The 22,191-nt window shown below is 43.0% G+C and overlaps 1 protein-coding gene across 3 annotated transcripts in view; it reads right to left on the bottom strand.

Moving 5' to 3' along the window:
* LOC147884568 (uncharacterized) overlaps nucleotides 1-22,191 on the bottom strand; it is a 128,428-nt gene that overhangs the window by 85,379 nt on the left and 20,858 nt on the right. The gene's annotated exons all lie outside the window — the stretch shown is intronic.

Raw genomic sequence — 22,191 nt, 5'->3', positions numbered from 1 at the left:
ACACCTGTCCCCTCCGTGCAGCTCCATCCGTACAGTCCCGTACTTCCAGCCGTACAAATCCTTGGAGTTTTTTGGGCTCCGCTGTCTTCTCTAACCGTCTTGTGTTCCAGCCAAAATCTTACATTTCCCTCTACTATCTCCTTCCCAACTATACTCTTCTTATCCTCTCTGGTGGACTTCCTGTGAATACATCTTTGGGACTGGTTTTTTTGGCTTTCACTACCCTTTTACAGGTACTTCATTCTCAAGCTCCCCTTCTTACAAAGTCATGGCAGAGTATTCATATGAAAAAACGTTTCAAAAGGAGCGCTCGGCTCCCTGCAAGAAGCAAAAGCAGGTTGAGGGTCAGCATGACCCGATACAGGAGACTCTTGAGGCTCAACTGGTATATGATGTAATGCATGAAGGATTTGCAGATACTAGAAAAGAGTGGAAAGACTTGGTTTCTTCAGTTGGCCTCATGGTTGAGGTCGATGAAATTGTGGATCCGGTCAGAGAATATGCCAAGAATGCAGTCATATTATTTTTTCCAGGCCGGATGCCACCTGCTGCAGAAATAGGCAACTGGCTGACACGCACTTTGGCTGGCTCTTTTGTTCATAAAGTACACTATGCAGCCAGGGGCTTTTTTGAGGTTATCATGGTGGATGAGATCCACAGACAAATGCTTTTGGAACATTCACCTCTCTTTTTTGGGCAACAAATGGTGCATGTCTTGCCATGGTCTCCCACAAGGGACTTTTAGGCTTTAATCCGACACAGATGCCCGGTTTGGGTTGAAGTTGTTGATTTCCCCCAATGTATGGCCTCGCTTTTGCCTAAAATTGCAGCATCTTTAGGTAAAGTGGTTTGCCCACCGTGGCCAAATGGCAACTCAAACAGATTTTGCATTCTCTGGGATACTGATAATCCCACACCGGACTCTTATTCAGTCACGGTGAATAATGTGAACATGGGAAGTGCTTTTTATAAACTCAAATGGGGTTTATTTGCACGGGCCTGTTTTGAATGCAAAAAGTTTGGACACATGGCTTCACAGTGTCCAATGAATCTACATAAAATGCCTCGTGCCACTTTGCCAGTTTCCATGCCTACTAAAGATGTTCCTACTCCAGTGGCCAACAAAAATAAAAGCAGTAGACAGCCTACTGGGAGTCAGGATAAAGGCAAAGCTCCAGTGGCTCCCAATGGGAATCTCACATCACATTCACCTCCTGTTATTCAATCCTCGACCAAAGGACAGCAACCTTCAACTGATGGCTGGCAGAGTCCAAGAAAAGTTATTTCTGCTCGAAGAATTCCACCCCCCGCACTTGGAATAGTGCCTCTTCTAGCGGAAATACCCCAGAGATAAATACAGGAATTGGGATTACATGGGCTGCAGTAACAGCCAGCAGAACACTCTTCCCTGAAGAAGAGGTTGCTGCTTTGATGTCTACTTCTCAGGCGGCTACTTCTTCTCAGGGGCGAGGTCTCGACCCTGAGATAGAAATGCAAGGCTGACCTCATAAATTTTGCTGCTGTACATAGTTGTTACATTACTATAAATACCTGTATATATGACTGCTCACATCAAATGTTTGACACTCAATGTCCAGGGCATGTGTGACAGTAGGAAATGGAAATCTGTGTGGCTGTACATCAACAGATTTCAGCCTGACATAGTGGCATTACAAGAACACAACCAACATATGTATGCAGGCAAGACAGGACACTACTGTGGATATGATATTTTCTATGCTGGGGAGCACTCTTTCTCAGGGGTTGTCCTTCTGATCAAACATGAGCTTCAACCAGTCATTGCATTAAATGACAACAAAGGCAGATGGCTTGTTCTCCAATGCCTTATTAGAGGAGAGGTGTTTGAATTTGCTTCAGTTTATGCACCTCAGTCCTCTAGAGAAAGAACTGCAATTTGGGATGCCATGCAACAATATCCGTGGAGATATCATGCCTACATATGTGGGGATTTCAATAATGCTCCACAACAGGGAGACAACACCTCCAGACATGACCATATGTTATCTCCTGAAAGGCATGCATGGTCTCAACTACTTATGCATCTGGATCTAGTTGACCTTTGGAAGGAATTGCAGCCTTTGTCACCGGGCTACACTTTTCAACATAATGCTCTTTCCGCCTATCAAGCACGTCTGGATCGATGGTATAGTGTTGCTCCCCAACAAAACGAGGAGTTCACATGCAAAATGTGGATTGACTATGCCTTTGTGCATTCAGACCATGCACCACTATGGTTGCGGTTATCTTTTCATAACATGCCAGATGATAGATTGCCACACAGGAGACATCTAATCATAAACAATAGTTATTTGCAACATGCTGATTTCAAGGCAATGGTTACTGAAGCAGCTCATTGTCTTTCCTCTAGCAGCCATCTTCATGTTGATGGTGCCTGGGATTCTTTTATTTCTAAAATGCAAGTGGTGATTAGAGTTTATGGCAAGTCTTACATGAAGACTCTGAGGGAAACCATTGCTCAGGCCAAATCTACTTGTCAAGACCTCACTGAACTCAGTCATCATCGTTCGTTGTCCTTGCATGAGCAAACAACACTATGCCAGGCCAGACATTGTCTCAAACTAAATGATCACAGGGAACTGGCAAAATGGGAGACTAGAGCAAGACAAAGAGCCTTTACACATAAAGGTTGCTCTTCCAAAGAATTTTTCAAAAGTTTACATCAGAGGAGAATCAAAACATAAATTTGCAGAGTGCTTATGCCCGATGGATCATGGACTACTTCACGGTCACAGCTTGCTTCTGTTTGTGTGCATCATTTCTCTCAGCAATTTGGCTCTACAGCTCCTCCCTCGCAACAGGTTTTGCTTGCACGAAATTTACTGTTGCAACATGTTTCTCCTATCATTTCCCCTCCTCAAGCTTTGGAATTGGAGGAACCCTTTATTGAGAGGAAACTGTCAGATGCGATCAAATCATGTGGCAGATGGAAATCCCCTGGATGGGATGGTTTAACAGTAGAGTTTTTTCTAGCCTACTGGCCTATTTTGAAACATTCATTGCTATATATATGGTGAATGCTGCGTGGCAAAATCAAAAAATGCCGGACACATGGAAGAGAGGTCTTGTTAAACTCCTTCCCAAAAAACAAATTTGTGAGTCTTTGGCAAATTGGAGACCTATCATTCTTATGCCCGTAATTTACAAAGTCACCACCAAAATGATTGTCGATCGGCTAAAGGGGATTTTACATGATGGGTTGCATCCTGCTCAATATGGCTTTGTCCCGCGCAGGCACATCACCGATAACATTGCTAATGCCTACATTGGAATTGAATATGCCAAATATACACAGCAGGATGTTTTATTATTGCAAGTTGATATTGCCAAAGCCTTTGATACTGTTCAGTGGGATTTTATTTCATCGACTATGCAAGCATTGGGTTTTGGCACAAAAATGCAGCAGCTCATCACTTGGCTATATCAAGATAGTGAAGCTGCCTGTATACTCTCAGGAGATATTTCTCCATCCTGGACTCTTGCTTGCTCTATCAGGCAAGGATGTCCCCTGAGTGCTTTACTTTTTGCCATAGCCACTCATCCACTGCTTCAATATATGGATCACCTCTTGGACACTGACCAGTTGCACGGTTTGGAGATTCTTGGTAGTCGCAGCATGATTGCTCAGGCATATGCTGATGATTCATTCTTTACTCCAAAAAATACTCGGGCTGATCTGTCCATGATTATGCATGCTCTTTCCACATATGGTTTGGCTGCTGGCCTTCGGGTAAATTTTCAGAAATCAAAATTGCTGCCATTACATGCACACGAATGGCACAATCTTCTGTGGCCTGGGGAAATTGTCCCCGCTTCTCAATTCATTCGACATCTTGGTTATCCTCTAGGCTAGGGACTCACCCGTTCACAACAAACTGATTGGGTGCTAGTAAAGTTAAGGGCAAAACTTGAATATTGGAAGCTTGCAACTTGGCCATTACATGTTTGTCTGCGAATCACACAATCCATTTTGATAGCATACATACAATTTTATCTGCCTCTCACTATGTTCACTAAGGCAGATCTGGTTTCATTTATGTCAGCTATCATGGAAATTTTCTGGCGTTCAAAACATGGCAAGAAAAGTCTCAGATTACTCTCTATGCATCGTCTCTGTTCTCCCAAGATGCACGGGGGTCTGAACATTCTCAATATTCAAATGCATTTACTTGCTCACAGAGGGAAAATGATGATACAGTTTATGCAAGGCGATCAGCCTTGGGCTTTCATGATCCGCTCTCTCTTATTACATCTTCATACATCTGCCTTTGGGCATTGGCAGCTTACTCAGTGGGATTTTTTATTTGGCTCTATCCAAGGCAAGATCAGAGGATGCCCTTTTGTCTCTCGTCTGCTTCTTGATTGGAAACACATTCTATCCTATTTGGAATGGCATGGCAGGGACTCTCTCTCGGGCAACTCTTTGAGGGTAGAGAATATTTTTTGGTCTAAAGTATTCCACCCCCCTTTGGCCATACAAGAACCCCGACGTTCTTATTTTCTCTCCTTCAAAGGCATTTCATCTGTGGCGGATGTACTTCAGGATGATGGCACAATTTTATCTTTTTCTATGGCTGCTCGCAAATATGGCTTGGGAGCTCATTATCGTCCTTTATGGCATAGAATTTCAGCAATGCTCCAACCGTACTTGCCGGTACCCCATTTGGAACTTCAGAATCGGCTTGAGGATTGGATTTTACGCTCTCCTTCCTTATACACCCGTCCTCTGAAGCTCTCACATATCACAGTGTCATCACTGTATAAAGTGTTATTACCTCTGCATTGGATTTCCCACAAAGCAAATACTATTTGGCATATGGATCGCCAAATGAAGTGGTGGAGAAAAAGGCTGCGTCTCCTTTGGCATTACAAAGTCCCTCTTCGACAACAGCTTTTCCTATGGCGAGTTCTCCTTGGCATTTTTCCATCCGGACAGTTACTCGCACACAGACATATTGCTTCAGCTGTTTGTCACTAATGCCAGCACTCTACTGAATCAGTGTTTCATATCTTTTGGTCCTGTCCAAATACTTCTGATCTCATTGCTCTCATCAGATAGAGGCTTTGACAGCGATTTCCTACTGTCACTTTTGGTAGATTTTTCTGGTTGTTTGGCTTTCATCCACAGAGACAGGGTTTTGATTTATTTTTTGTATGGGTGCGCTATTGGACCCTATGGACTTTATGGATGGACAGAAATCATAGAGTCTTTGGTGATCCACTATTTTCATCTTTTCTTTTTTTCAAACGATCTCTGCAACAATCATTCTATGATTGTTTTCAGACTCGTTTGATTGATCAGGATGTGTATACAGCTTATACTGAGATCTTCAGTTGAGTAGTAGCTACTTCGTTTTTTGAAGTAACTATGAATGTAATTATTCTACAGCAATAAAAGATTTCTTCCCACCAAAAAAAAAAAAAAGTGTGTGTGTGTGTGTGTGTGTGTGTGTGTGTCTCCATTCCAATGCAAGATGAATGGAGCTTTTCTTTTTATGCTTCTGATCTGTGGGATACTCTCCATTCTTGGAGACTTCCCCTCTTGTAAAGTTATGACAATATAAATATAGTGCACTGGATTTTACCCCCCAAAAAAAAAAGTGTGTGTCTCCATTCCTGGGCTCGTTTTTGGGTACTATGGACTATTTGGACACAGAGATGGCATTTTAGGATGGGACAACAGTTCCCTCAGGCATATGCTTTCTTCAGAATGTCCCTCAAGCAATCTTTATATGATAGTTATGCTGTGAGGGATTTGGATGCTACTAGCCTTGAAGTGTTTTCTCACTGTTTTTGAGTGCTTCCATTAGGCTCTCTTTTGGAGTCTAATGTCATGTACATTGATTTTATGTTAATTTTATAGTCACTGGTTTCACCCAAAAAAAAAAAGGTGTGTGTGTGAATATTCACCCCCAAAAAAATGTGTGTGTGTGTGTGTGTGTGTGTGTGTACATATACATACATCCACTTTTCTTTTCGGGGGTGAAATTTTTTGCGCTTTATATTACACACTAGCTTCCCCTAAATGGGGAGCTCAAAAGTACATCAGCAAAAGAACTCACTATATGACAACTATACATTATAGTCTATGTAATGAGTTTGCAAACAATCAAAGAAAGATTGCTGCAGAGAGCATCTGAAAAAAGGGAAAGTGAAAAAAGTCGGATCACTAAAGACTCTATGACTTCTATCCTTCCATAGAGTTCAGACTGACCAGTAACAAACCAAGGGAAGAACAAATCAAACCTCTGTCTACGTGGGTGAATCCCAAAAAGCCAAAAAAGCTTCCCAAAGGTAGCAGTTGGGATTTCTAGCTCTCAAACACTGCCAAAGAGGACCCAAGAAATCACGGGTGTGTGGACAATACTGACTCCCGTGGAGCCAAACATCTATGACAAACAGCCAGAGCAATATGTCTTCGTGCCAAGAGCTAACCAGACGCGCGCACACACAGTCTCTCTTTTGTTTTATTTGTAGAGAAATTTTGCATTAAGAAAGTGTTTACTTCCATAGTGGGACAGCTACTATTCACAAATAAAAACAGTAATAAAATACTTCCAACTGGGCCTGAGGAAGGTCTCGAAAGGAATGAGCATCCTACGAAGCAAAGAAGCTCGAAAGTATGGGAAGACAGTCACTGAAGAGTGCGTGCACACACACACACACATATACATATGACATGTACATGTATGTATGTATGTGTGTATGTATGTATGTATATGTACACACACACACACACACACACTTCTTTTTTTGTGAAAAAAAACACACACACAGACACATATATCATATATACCTATATACATATACACATACACACTTTTTGTGTTGGTGAAATCCATTTGTCACTATATTACATAGAACAGTCCCATGTAAATGGACAGCCAGTTACAAAGCATCAAAATATAATATTATACAACAAAAGGTAGGATAATCGAGATCAGATAATCATAAATCATTGCCTTAAAATGCCCGAAAGAACTGATACTTAGCCAGAGGGATTGCCACACACACTTTTTTTTTAGTAAAAAGGATCACCACACACACACACACACACTTTTTTTTTTTTTTGGGTGTGAGCTTTGAATGCTTTATTTTACAAGAGAGCTAACACAGAAACAAGTAAGCTAAAAGTTTACATCGAGAGAAAATCTCCTTGTAAGACAAATATACATCATGACTAATTGCTGCAAAGACCGACGGAAAAAAACAAAAGGAGAGAAAACTGGATCACCAAAGACTCTAAAGGTTTCCATGTTTCTAGAGAGTCCAGAGTGCCCAGTAGCAAACCTAGGTAAAAACAGCTCAAAATCCGGCCGTCGAGGATAGATCCCAAATAGCTAGAAAAGCTTGCCAAAAGAAGCATGAGGAAATCTCAATTGCAATCTCTGCTGAAGAATGCCCAAGAAACTCCGTGTCTCAAGGCAATGCTCTGCTCGTCATCCGTACCTTGTACGGATTTCGTACGCTGTAGTGCAACTCCATGCACTAGCTCCGTACTGGTTCGCAGTACAGTCCATACAGCTCCTACAGCCCCTTCCGTACCATACATCATCGCCATCGTCATCGTACAAGTCGTCACTAAACTGTATGATTATCCGTACAGTTCCGTACAGATGCGTACAGATCGTCCGTATAGCATGTGTGGCGTTGTACACCTGAGTCCTCCGTACATCGCTGGCTGCTGCTTGCCGTATTGTATGTACGGTTGTTCATACATCTTCCGTACATTTCCGTACAACTGCCGTACAGTTTGAAGGTGGGCTTGGAAATTCGCATTTTTGCAGGACTTTTGAGCAGGGTTCTACTTGCAAGGTTCTTTTGCAGGCGCATTCTTTGCATATAGCCATTGTTTGGCTCAGTTTTGAGAGAGCACAGTTGGATTTTTTGGGCAAACATTGCAGTAAATCTGCAAGTGTTGAAGAAATTTGGGGCTTTTGCAATTACACTGTAATTTTGCAGTAAAATTTGGGGCTTTTGTAAAATTTTGGCACACATTGCAAGCAAATTGCAAAGATTGGCCAAGAAATTGGGGATTTTGCAGGAGAATAGCTATTTGGGTGAAATTTGGCTCAATTTCAACTCGAAATTTGGGCCTTTTGCAGATCTAATCTGAAATTTGGGGCTTTTGTTCAAAAATTGCAGATTTGGGCTTTTAGTAAATTTGCCCCTTTCTGGTTGCAATTTCAAGCCACAAATTGGGGCTTTTGTGTTGGGAGAGCAATTTGACAGATTGCAATTCACACTGCCTTTCTGTGATTGTTTTGAAGCACTCTTGGCAGGTTTTGGGAGAGATTGGATGCTCTGATAGATTTTTGACAGAGACATTACAGAGATTTGAGTTGCAATTTTAGCCAGTGTTTGGCTGTGTTTTTTGGGATTTGTGTACTCCATTCCCAGCAAGGGAATTCAGATTTGCATTTGCTGTATTTTCTTTCTCAGACATGGCCCAGCAAAATCAGAATGATTTCGGTTTCAGTGGTCTCTCACAAGAGGACAAGCTGGATGGTACCAACTACTCCCTCTGGAGTTTTATGGTACGCAATATTCTGATTTCTCGTAATTTGTGGGACTATGTAAATGGGGATGAGTTCCGGCCAGCAAATGTGGCACCTAATACCCCTCCCCAACAAGGAGGAGGCAGAGGTTGTGCACAGGGTACAGCTGCAGCACAAGTTATTGGTGCAGTTATACCTACCACTCCAGAGCAGAAGAGATGGGATTCACGTGATGCTTTAGCTTTGTCGTGTATTTCTCTTTCAGTGAAAAGATTCATCATTCCGCATATCCAGTCGTGTAAGACCTCAAAGGCAACATAGGATATTTTGGAGAGCATGTATGCAGCTCGGATTGATGCCAGGGTGTCTTTTTTGAAAAGAGAATTGTCTCATACACATATGGAAGAGGGTGACTCCATGTCAGTGCACCTGACAAAGCTACACGATTTATGAGAGCAGTTGTTGAATATTGATGAGATCATTCCTGATTCAAAGATGATTACCACTACTCTAAATTCTCTTCCTGAGTCTTATCTCAGCTTTCATACCTCACTGAATTTGTCTTTGAGGGGGGGTGCAAATCCTCTCACTTTTCACGAGTTGATAGGACTTCTACTGCAGGAAGAGCAGACTAGGAAAAACATGGCTTCATGAGCAGGTGAACATGCCATGCTCTTAAAATTCAAGCCTAAAGTAAAGGGACAGGCAAAGACTTCAGCAAATCAGCCTTCCAGTGGTTCAGGACAGCCTTCTCAAAAGGCTAAGGGTGATGCAGGTAAGCCCAAGAAGAAGGAAATATGTCATTACTGCAAAAAGCCAGGTCACTACATTGGAGAATGCAAGAAAAGGCTTGCAAAAGAAAAGAAAACAGCTCTGGTATGGCTGTTTCAAATTCAGCTCCTCATGCATCTGACAATGAGCAAGCTACAGCCAACTTTGTGGAGCACGACTATGCCTTCTTGACTTGTATTTAAGACTCTCAGTTGGCTGCTCGGGATAGTACAGCCACTTGTAATGATGACACTAATGCTTTTCTGACATGCAGTTATGATCCTTCCAAGGATGCATCAGCTTTCAGTGTCAATGAGACACATAATACATGGTATTTTGACAGCAGTGCCTCAAAGCATATCACTTCCAGGAAGTGTCTCTTCACATCTCTGCATCCACCACCTATTGGTAAAAAGGTCACATGTGCCAACAACAACTCCTATTCAATTCGTGGTACAAGAGAAGTTGAACTTACAGCCATTGATGCCTCAACATTCAGAATTTCTGATGTCTTGTATGTGCCTAGTATCACAAAAAATCTACTTTCAGTGTCCACTCTTAACAGAGCTGGATTTCAGGTCATTTTTGAAGATGACAAGTGTGCAGTCCATGATAGAGAGCATGACTATGCCTTGAGATTGTCTGGCACTCTGTTGCGTGGTCTTTTTCAGCTTGACATGTATGAGAAAAGACCAGCACATGCTCTTGCAATTTCCACTCCTACTACGGCTATGCAGAATGTGGAGTTATGGCACGCGAGATATGGACACATGCATTATGGCATCTTGATGACACTTCAAAAACATGCCATGGTTGATGCATTGCCTCCTCTTGAAACACTTCCTCCACATGCCTGTGAAGGATGCATTCTTGGTAAAATGCACAGATCTCCTTTTAAGAAGGACGGATCAGTTAAAGCTGTTCGAAAATTACAACTTATCCATAGTGATGTCTGTGGTCCCATGAGGACTCCATCATTGGGTGGTCATCTTTACTTTGTCACTTTTATAGATGACTACTCCAACTACACTTGGGTTTATGGGCTGAAATGCAAATCAGAAGTATTAATGGTCTTCAAACACTTTGCAGCCATGGTTGAGAATGAATCAGGACTCAAGATACAGACATTACGCACAGATAGAGGAGGGGAGTACTTGTCTGCAGATTTTGATGCTTTTTTGAAAGACAAGGGCATTGTACATCAGCTTACAGTGAGGCTTACTCCTCAGCAAAATGGGAAAGCTGACAGAAAAAATCGTACTCTTATGGAGATGAATAGATGTATGCTGAAAAGCCAAAAATTGCCTCACAAATTTTGGCTTGAAGGTCTCATGTGTGCCAATTATGTTTTAAATCGAGCACCCACAAAAGCTTTGAAGACCAAGACTCCCTATGAAGTTTGGCAAGGGAGAAAGCCTTCTGTGGATCATTTCCGTGTCTTTGAATGCCTTGCTTATGCTCATGTGCCTGTTGAGTTTCGGCATAAGTTGTCTGATAAGGCAATCAAATGCATTTTTGTTGGGTACAGTGCAGAGAGCAAGGGCTACCGTCTCTACAATCCTGTCACATGCAAGATCATTGTCAGCAGAGATGTAATATTTTCAGAAAATTCAGCTCACACTCAAGCTGAATTTGATATGCCTTCTTCTTCCGGTGATGTCTTTGAGGGGTTACTAGCCATTGCCTTGGGTTCCCCTGCTGATATATCTGATGAAAATCAGAATTCTCAGATACCTCCACATGCTCCGATTCAGCCACAAGATGTCATACCACCTCCACAAGCCGTGGAAGAGGTTGTTCAGCGAGAAATCGCAGATATACATGCAGCAAAAACAGTCCCAAATTGGCTGTTACAGACTCTCAGGGAGAGTAAAATTGATGCTCCATTACCTGGCAGAACTCGGAGTGCCATAAGGCATGGGGGAGGTGCTCTTTCAGTTGAATCAGCTTATGGAGGTACTCTTCTTGATGAGGAGGAACCCGAGACATTTAAAGAGGCACAGGATAATGTGCATTGGATGAATGCCATGCACGATGAGTTGCAGTCCATTGTGAAAAATCAGACATGAGAAGTTGTCGATTTGCCACCAGGTAAACATGCCATAGGTACACGGTGGGTTTTCAAAGTTAAAAGAAAGCCCGATGGCACCATTGACAGGTACAAGGCAAGGCTGGTCGCAAAAGGATATGCTTAGAAAAAGGGCATGGACTATGAGGAGACTTTTGCTCCTACATCCAGAATGACAAGCATCCGGTCAGTCATAGCAATGGCTGCAAATTTTCATAGGAATGTTCATCAGTTGGACATAAAAACAGCCTTCCTTAATGGACACTTGTTGGAAGAGTTTTATGTCAAACCACCTCCAGGCTTTGAAATTTCAGGAAATGCACTTAAGGTATGCAAGCTAAATAAAGCTTTGTATGGGCTGAAACAGGCCCCACGTGCATGGTATGCAAAGATTCATGCCTTTCTGACCAGCAAGGGGCTGCACAACAGTCCAACTGAAAGCACCCTCTACATCAAGAAGGATGGGGGGGATATTTTAGTCATCATTCTTTATATAGATGACTTACTGCTCACAGGGTTAAATGAAGATAATATTGCAGATTTTAAAGCTGAATTGCAGACCACTTTTGACATGTCAGATTTGGAGCTGCTACACTTTTATTTGGGGATCCAGTTCACTCAAGAGCAAAGTGGCATCGGTATGTCTCAATCCAAGTATGTGCAAAAACTCTTGGACAGATTCAACATGCAAGATTGTAAGCCCATAGCTACTCCCATGGAGCCGGGGCTGAAGCTTACAATGCATGATGTCACAATCTGTGACATATTCCTTTCTCTATTTCTAGACTTATGGATGGTTTGATGAATGGACACTTGTGGAAGGGTATGCTCTTTCGACGGGACACTTCCTATGAGGCACAACCCTTCACAAGAGACACTCTATTGAAGAGACATTTCTATTGTAATGTATCCTCTCATCAAGGGTCACACCCTTCACAAGGGGTACACACCTCTTCATGCACATACCCTTTGGAGTACACACCTTTTCATGTGTGACTCTTCACTCTCTATATAAGAGAGGCCCAATTGTATGGATGACACTATATCTACACTACAGACATTCAAGCAATACAATTATTCCTTGTTCTCTGCTATTTCAGTCTCCTTTCTGTTCCTTAGCACATTTCTAAATATAGTAAATCTAGGATGGCTTACACATGAAGCAGGTGAATCATTTGATGTCACACTCTACGGTCAGGTTGTTGGATGCCTCATTTATCTCTGCAATATAGGACCTGACATTCAGTTTGCAGTTTCTCAGGTGAGCAAATATATGCACAGCCCAAAGACTATGCATTGGCAGGCTGTAAAACGCATCTTCCGTTATTTGCAAGGTACCAAGTCTTTTGGCTTGATGTTTCCCAGGGGGGGTGACTTGCAGATGCATGCCTACAATGGCTATTTCTTCATGTGAAGCTGAGTACAGGGCAGCTTTCACAACGACAGTTGAATGTGTTTGGCTGCGTCGTCTATTTGCTGATCTTCAACTTTCATTGGAGGGTCCTTCTCCAATTCTCACTGATGGTTAGAGTGCTATTGCAGTGGCAAAGAATCCTGTGTTTCATGCTCACACGAAGCACATTGAGGTTCATTATCACTACGTAGAGAGAAGTTGCATGCAGGAAAGATCAGTATGATATATGTGTCAACCCATGACAATGTTGCAGACATTTTCACCAAAGCACCTCCACGTGAAAAGTTTGAGGCATTTCGCAGTGCCCTGAACTTATCTCCTTTTGGTGATTGATCATTTCCTTGTACATGACATTGGCACTGCAGGGGGTGTTAGAATTATTGCTATAATTTAGCAGTGACCAATGTAATGTAATAAGTAGGTTAGGGGCACTTTTCCCTCACTTAGAGGTTTTTCCCCCTAACCATAGTTAGTTCACTAACTATGGTTAGTGAAGTGATAAGGTTTTGTCACTTAGACAAAACCCATCACTCTTTTCAGTTGTATCACACTCATCTATTTCGCAACTAAGCTTTCAGCTCTTACACTCCCGCTCTCGTTCTCTCTTTTGCTCTCTCTCTCCGATTCTCACAGAAGCACCGACACTTCCACTTCTACCTTTGAAGAAGGCCCATTCCTTCACCTGCGACATATGAAGAGCAAATTCTCTCCATAGCATGCTATAAAGGCACAAATTAATGATATCAAGTACATACCAAACATTGTACTACATGTGTGCTTGCTCGGAAAGCAAACCATGCACCTCATGGAGGCACATACCAATAACCTGTGTAATCATGTACTGCCCCCTTCCGAATTAAACAACCATCTGAACCTGAAACCCTAGGGCACTCCATGGAATCCACCCTTGTGTTAGTATCAACAGCCATGCACCTGGAAGAGTCCAAGCACTCCATGCTATCCTTCACCTTCACAAAGGTCTCTGACTCTCCGTCAGCCCACGTCTCAATGTCAAGCATCTTCACTCTGACTTCTAGCTCGACATATCTGACTTCAGTAACACAGAGAGATGTCGCCAAGAACAGTTCTTCAATTACCACATTAGCTTTTGCTTTTATATCACCATTTGAATTTGAGTCGAACGACTCCTTGTTCTTCTGATCCGCCTCCTTCTTTCTGCAATCCTTCGCAAAATGGCATGTGTCACAATAGAAGCACTTCCTCTTCTTACTAAAAGTGTCCTTATCATCTCCATATTCATTCTTCTTGGGCTTGCCACCGCTAGGCTTGCCCTGTCCTTTGCCGGCTTTATCCTTTGCCAACAACGCCTTGTCGTTGTTGTCTTTGTTGTAGAGCTTCTTCCTAGCTTCTTCCTGTAGCAGTAACGGACCCACCCAACTCCTCAAAAGTCAGAGGTTTGGTCCTCTGTCTTGCTGTCACAGTCGTAACAAATCTTTTGAAACTCCGTGGTAGCATCCCAAGTACCATCAAGGCCAACTGGCTTGAGTCTACCTTCTGACCAACCGATGCTCCACACCACCTTAACCTTCGTCAAGTGGTCATGTACTGAATCTCCCTCATCCGTCTTCATATTGTAGAGTTGATGTTGAAGAGTCAAGACCCGGGATGTATTATCTATCTCAAACAAATCCTTCAGAATGGCCCATGCATCTACTAACGTGTCAGTCATTTGGATATGAGGAATCACAGAGTCAGCCATACTCCCTATGATTAATGCCAGGGCATGGGCATCTCTATCCTCCCACGCTGCGAGTTCATCTCCATCTACCAGTATAAATGTCCTCCTCTTTTTCTCCATCATATCCTCCGGCTTTGCCTTTGCTCCCGTTGTCAGCTTCCATAGTGTTCAAACCACTAAATGATTCCATATCTTCACCTTCCCGATAGGATAGTTAGTCCCATCCAATTTCTTGGACTCTTAAAAGTTAGGGACAAAGAAAGAAGGAACTCAACTAGAGGAGGAAGGGATAGAAGGGCCTCAAGAAGCTTCTACTTCTGAAGCCGACATCTCTGCTACTAAACCACACACCAAAATCGAAAAGCAAACTCAACTGTTTGTAGACAAGAACTCTATACACGCCTGACTCGACCTGAGTCACCCTCCTCGCAAGGGCACAGCCCTCCACTCCTGAAAGTCGATTCCCTAGAGCCTCTGAATCAGGGTCGTCCTTGTTAGCACTTAGCCCTTTTATGTGCCTTACATTGTTAGAATTATTATTATATTCTAGCAACAACCAATGTAATGTAATAAGTAGGTTAGGGGCACTTTTCCCTCCTTAGAGGTTTTTCCCCCTAACCACAGTTAGTTCACTAACTATGGTTGGTGAAGGATAAGGTTTTGTCACTTAGACAAAACCTTTCCCTCTTCTTGTATTCAGTCACTCCATCTATTGCAAACTTACGTTCAGCTCTCTTGCTCTCTCACTCTCCTATTTCCTACATTTGGTATCAAAGCAAGACAAGCTCTCGGACCTTGCCAAGCTCAGCTCCTTGCCCAAGCTCCTCCTGCAAGTCGAGCTGCCCAAGCTTCTACTGTTGCATTGTCCCTACAGCCCTACGTTTTGCTGCTCAGCCGTATAATCCACGCCCAGCCCACACTGTCATCGTCCGTATGACAGTTCTTGCCATTCCGTACAGAGCACACAGGTCTTTGTACGTGAAGGACTTGTTGTCCGTACAATCTGCATCAGCTTCAGTGCCGTACAAGTCTACAAATCTGCAGGTTCCTGACAGCCTTCCGTACTGTTCTGTACATGTCCCATCCGTACCTCCATACAACAGCCTCAGCCCATACCACTTGCTTCTCCTGTCCATATAGGTATCTGCGCAGTACCACCACCTGCTCCATATAGGTATCTGTGCCGTACGTATCTACCGTACAATCGTACAGATTGTCAATCGTCCATACAGTTGTGCATCAGCAGTCCTCACTCATCCGTACAGTTGTGCATCATCCGTCCGTACACAGACATCCGTACAAATCACTTGTACGTTACTCTTGCAAGTGACAGACACAAAGTGCATTTTGAAGCTCTTTTGTTTGTGTATGCACACAGGTGCATTTTGGAGGAAGCCATTGTTTGGCTAGGCAGATTTTTTGACAGATTTGAGCACATTCTGTGCATCAGGCATTTTGCAAAATTTGAGGCTTTTCGTGGATTTGTGGATTTGCCTCAATTTCAGTTCAATTTCACCCCAAATTTTGGGGCTTTTGGTTTTGCACTGCAAATTTTGCAACATTTGGGACTTTCAAACAATTTGCCCTTTCTGAGTTCCAATTTCGTCCAAGAACTTGGGGCTTTTTACTTTACACAGCAATTTCTTGCATTTTTGGGGCTTTCAGGCAATTTGCCCTCTTTTGGATGCAATTTCCCTGAAAAAATTCGGGCTTTTGGCAATCTGATGCAATTTGGCAGTGTACAAGCATTTTGGGACCGTTGCAGGCAATTTTGGACTCATTTTGAGTGACATTGCAGACATTGGCGAATTTTGCAGTGTTTTTTTGGCAGTTTTGGAGAGCATTTGCAGGATAATTGAAGTGCATTCTGAGCCTTTGACAGGCTGTGACAGTATTTGTCACTGTGGGCAAATTTTTCTTTGCAGATTTTACTTGTGCATTTTATATCCCGGGAAGGGATTTCACTTGGTCAATCTGCTGTATTTTTTGATATGTTCTGGTATAAATAGCTCAGAACAACTCCAATGAGGTGTTCGGAGTTCTCACACAAGAGGATAAGTTGGATGGCACCAACTACTCCTTGTGGAGTTTCATGGTTCGCAATATCTTGGTTGGCAGACATCTTTGGGATTATGTCAATGGAAATGAAGCAAGACCAGATACAGCGACTACACCAATCACTCCTACACCTGGAGGTAGGGGTAGAGGTACAAATGCACCACAGGTGGTTGGAGCAGCCGCTCCAGGAGCTCCCACAGCAGAGCAGAAAAGATGGGACTCTAGAGATGCACAAGCTCTTTCAGTAATTTCTCTTTCTGTCAAGAGGTTCATTATACCTCATATTCGGTCATGCAAGACATCTATGGCAACTTGGTAGATACTAGAGAGCATGTTTGCGGCAAGAAATGATGTCAGGGTTTCCTTTCTGAAGCGAGAACTTTCCCATACACATATGGAGGAGGGAGATTTCATGAATTCTCACCTCACAAAGCTTCAAGACCTCATGGAACAATTGCTGAATATTGATGAAGTCATTCCGGATTCAGAGATGATCGAGATAGGACTCAAGAAGAGAGTTCAGAGTGGTGGTGGTTTCCACACCTCGCTAAATTTGTCATTGACGGGGGGCAGCAATCCTCTCTCCTTTCACGAGTTGGTAGGACTTCTGATGCAAGAGGAACAAACTCGGAGAAATATGTCAACCCCGGCTGGCGAGCATTCTATGCTCTCCAAGTTCAAGCCCAAGGGTAAAGGGCAGCAAAAGCCACATGCCAATCAGCCCACACATCAGCATAAAGCTGATTCTAGACAGCCTTCTTATAAGGCAAAGGGTGATACAAATAAGCAGAAAAAGAAGGGCATCTGTCATTATTGCAAGAAGCCACGTCATTATATTGGAGAGTGCAAGAAGCGCATAGCCAAAGAGAAGAAAAGGGATTCCGGTATGGCTGTGTGAGATGCATCAGTTCCACATTCTCATGATGGAGGAGATGTTGCAGCCAACTTTGTTGAAGAGCACTATGCCTTTCTATCTTGCACTTCAGATTTTTCAATGGGTAGTTCTGATATTACAGCCACCAATAATGATGACCCATATGCTTTCTTGACTTGCAGTTATGATCCTTCAAAGGATGAATGCTCCTTTAGTGTTGATGAGACACTTCGTACTTGGTATTTTGACAGTGGTGCTTCAAAGCACATCACTTCCAAGAAGAGTCTGTTTGTAACTCTGCATTCTTCACCCACCAAGAAGAAGGTAACTTGTGCGAATAATTCTTCTTATTCAGTGTGTGGAGTGGCAGACATTATTCTCACATCCACTAATGGCACAGATTTCAGAATTTCGCATGTTCTCTATGTGCCCAGGATAAAGAAGAATTTGCTTTCAGTGTCCTCACTCAATAGAGGAGGATTTCAGGTTGTTTTTAATGATGACAAGTGTGCAGTCAGAGACAAAGAAAATGACTATGCTTTGATGTTGTCTGGCACTTTGTATCGGGGTCTTTTTCAGCTTGATCTATATGAAAAAAGATCCCATCTTGCATTATCAGTTAGCACTCCCACTGCTGCGATGCAGAATGCGGAGTTATGGCATGCCAAGTATGGGCACATGAACTATGGCAGCTTAATGACACTTCAGAGGCATGATATGGTTGATGCATTGCCTCCCTTGGAGTCGCCTCCTCCTCATGCATGTGAAGGCTGCATTCTTGGCAAAATGCATAGACTTCCCTTCAAAAAGGATGGTGCAATGAAACCTACACAAAAATTATAGCTTATTCACAGTGATGTCTGCGATCCCATGAGAACACCTGCTTTTAGGGGTTATCTCTATTTTGTTACATTCATAGATGATTTTACCAACTACACTTGGGTCTATGGTCTCAAGGCAAAATCAGAAGTGTTTATGCATTTCAAACACTTTGTGGCTGTGGTTGAGAATGAGACAGGACTCAAGGTGCAGACACTTCGAACAGATCGAGGGGGGGGGAGTTATGGCATGCCAGATATGGGCACATGAACTATGGCAGCTTAATGACACTTCAGAGGCATGATATGGTTGATGCATTGTCTCCCTTGGAGTCGCCTCCTCCTCATGCATGTGAAGGCTGCATTCTTGGCAAAATGCATAGACTTCCCTTCAAAACATATGGTGCAATGAAAGCTACACGAAAATTACAGCTTATTCACAGTGATGTCTACAGTCCCATGAGAACACCTGCTTTTGGGGGTTATCTCTATTTTGTTACATTCATAGACGATTTTACCAACTACACTTGGGTCTATGGTCTCAAGGCAAAATCAGAAGTGTTTATGCATTTCAAACACTTTGTGGCTATGGTTGAGAATGAGACAGGACTCAAGGTGCAGACACTTCGAACAGATCGAGGGGGGGAGTATATGTCTCATGAATTTGAGACATTTTTGAAAGAAAAAGGCATCATGCATCAGCTTATAGTGAGGCTTACACCTCAACAGAATGGCAAAGCTGAGCGGAAGAATCGCACCGCCATGGAAATGGATAGACGCATGCTCACAAGTAAGAAGTTGCCTCACAAGTTTTGGCCGAAAGGCCTCGTGTGCCAACTATATTTTAAATCGGGCTCCTACAAAGGCTTTGAAGACAATCACTCCCTTTGAGGCATGGCATGGGAAAAAGCCTTCAGTGGACCATTTCAGGGTTTTTGGTTGTGTTGCATATGCCCACGTGCCTGTGGAGTTCAGACACAAGTTGTCAGATAAGGCACTCAAATGCATTTTTGTGGGATATAGTTCACAAAGCAAAGGCTATCGTCTCTACAATCCTGCTACACGCAAGATTTTTGTTAGTAGAGATGTTATATTCTCTGAAAATTCTGCACATACACATGCTGAATTTCAGATTCCAGCCTCATCAGATGATGTGTTTGAGGGGATGCTTCCTATAGCATTTGGTTCCCCCGCTCAAACTCAGAATTTACAGCAAACCCCGCCAGATCCACATGTACAGATTCAGCCCCCAACTGAATTAGTACAACCTCAGGGTGTGGATGAAGTTGTCAGGCAAGAAATTCAAGAGATGCACGCAGCCAAAACAGTCCCGCATTGATTGCTTCAAACTCTCAGGGAGAGTAAGCTTGAGGCTCCATTGCCTGGCAGGACTTGTAGTGCAGTATGGCACATGGGGGGGGGCTCTTTCAGTTGAATCAGCTTATGCAGGTACTCTTCTTGATGAGGAGGAGCCTGAGACATTTGAAGAAGCAAAGGATAATGTGCATTGGATGAATGCCATGCATGATGAATTGCAGTCCATTCATAAAAATCAGACTTGGGATGTCGTGGATTTGCCACCAGGTAAGAATGCCATAGGTTTTCAAAGTCAAAAGAAAGCCAGATGGGTCCATTGATCGGTACAAGGCAAGGCTGGTTGCAAAAGGATATGCTCAGAATAAGGGCATAGATTATGAGGAGACTTTTGCTCCTGCATCTAGAATGACCACCATCAAGTCAGTTATAACAATGGCTGCAAATTTTGAGTGAAATGTTCATTAGTTTGACATCAAAACAGCTTTCCTTAATGGAGCCTTGTTGGAAGAGGTTTATGTCAAACAACCTCCGGGCTTTGAAATTTCAGGAAATGCACATCAGGTATGCAAGCTGAATAAAGCTTTGTATGGGCTGAAACAAGCCCCACGTGCATGGTATGCCAAAATTGATGCCTTTCTAACCAGCAAGGGGCTGCACAATAGTCCAACTAAGAGCACCCTCTACATCAAAAAGGATGGGTGAGATATTTTGGTCATCATTCTTTATGTAGATGACATGCTGCTCACCGGATCAAATGAGCAAGTAATTGCAGATTTCAAAGTCCAATTGAAAGCTACATTTGATATGTCAGACTTAGGCTTGTTACATTTCTTTTTGGGGATCCAGTTTATTCAAGAGAAACGTGGCATTGTTATGTCTCAGTCCAAGTATGTTCAAAAACTCTTGGACCGATTCAACATGCATGATTGCAAGCCTATGTCCACTCCCATCGAGCCGGGGCTGAGGCTTACAATGCATGATGCAGGTGAATCAATTGATGTCACACTCTATAGCCAAGCTGTTGGATGCCTCATTTATCTCTGCAATACACGACCTGATATTCAGTTTTCAGTTTCTCAGGTGAGCAGGTATATGCACAGCCCAAAGATTATGCATTGGCAGGGTGTAAATTGCATCTTCCATTACTTGCAAGGTACAAAGTCTTTTGGCTTGATGTTTCCCAGGGGGGGTGACTTGCAGATGCATGCTTACAGTGACTCAGATTGGGCTGGAGACTACGATACTAGGCGGTCCACCAGTGGGAATTGTTTCTTTCTAGGACATGCTTCTTGGTTGAGCAAGAAACAATCTACAGTGGCTACCTCCTCATGTGAAGTTGAGTACAGGGCAGCTTTCACAGCGACAATTGAATGTGTTTGGCTGCGTCGTTTGTTTGCTAATCTTCATCTTTCATTGAGGGTCCTTCTCCGATTCTCACTGATAGTCAGAGTGCTATAGCAGTGGCAAAGAATCCTGTGTTTCATGCTCGCACGAAGCACATTGAGGTTCACTATCACTATGTCAGAGAGAAGTTGCATGCAGGAGAGATCAGTATGATCTATGTATCAACACATGACAATGTTGCAGACATCTTCACCAAAGCACTTCCACGTGAAAAGTTTGAGGCATTTCGCAGTGCCCTGAACTTATCTCCTTTTGGTGATTAATCATTTCCTTGTACATGACATTGGCACTACAAGGGGGTGTTAGATTTATTATTATATTCTAGCAGTGACCAATGTAATGCAATAAGTAGGTCAGGGGCACTTTCCCTTCCTTAGAGGTTTTTTCCCCTAACCACAGTTAGTTCACTAACTATGGTTAGAAAAATAAGGTTTTGTCACTTAGACAAAACCTTTCCCTCTTCTTGTATTCAGTCACTTCATCTATTGCAAACTTACGTTCAGCTCTCTTGCTCTCTCACTCTCCTATTTCCTATAACATGCCATGTCAACTCAGGATCATGCAATTGATATAGAACCAGGCAGTAGTCCACCAAACAAGGCACCTTATAGGGTGAGTGCAGCTCAACAAGAAGAAATCATGAGCCAAGTGAAGGACCTTTTAAATAAGGGGCTGATTCAGCCCAGTTCTTCCCCTTACTGTTCACCAGTTCTAGCATTCTGAAGCATTTCGGACCTGCAGCACCAGCCCCAAGCTCTTTTGCAACTGTACGGCCTCACGTGTGGTTCCGTACAGCTGTACGGACTACCTGCGTCAGCATTTACTGCATTTCGGAGTTTGTACAGACCATTTACTACCTGTACGGACCAGATTCGCCCACACGTGTGACTGTACGAGCATTTACGGACCTATTTCGCAGACTGTACGGACTTGTACGGCTGATTTCGGGACGCATGCACACACGAGATAGTCATGGTGGATGTTAGAGAAGAAACCATGAGTGTACACTAAATGAAGGTTGTGTAGCATATTCATCTCCTGTGTTACATCCCAAATTGATAAAAATAGTTGTTTATTGAGAATTCAAGCCTTGATTCAGATTGAGCCATGACAAAGACAGAGATTGGATTCAGCCATGACGAGGACAGAAATTGAACAAGCATCCTAGCAGAGGCCTTTCTGCTCTTTCATGTAGACCTACTATAAAGAGAAGTCATCAACATAATTTGAT

This window comes from Dipteris shenzhenensis, chromosome 26 (assembly GCF_047967505.1).
Source record: "Dipteris shenzhenensis isolate YYH24624 ecotype China chromosome 26, Dip_SZ_1.0, whole genome shotgun sequence".
Taxonomy (NCBI): domain Eukaryota; kingdom Viridiplantae; phylum Streptophyta; class Polypodiopsida; order Gleicheniales; family Dipteridaceae; genus Dipteris; species Dipteris shenzhenensis.
This window is presented reverse-complemented; position numbering and strand designations above follow the sequence as displayed.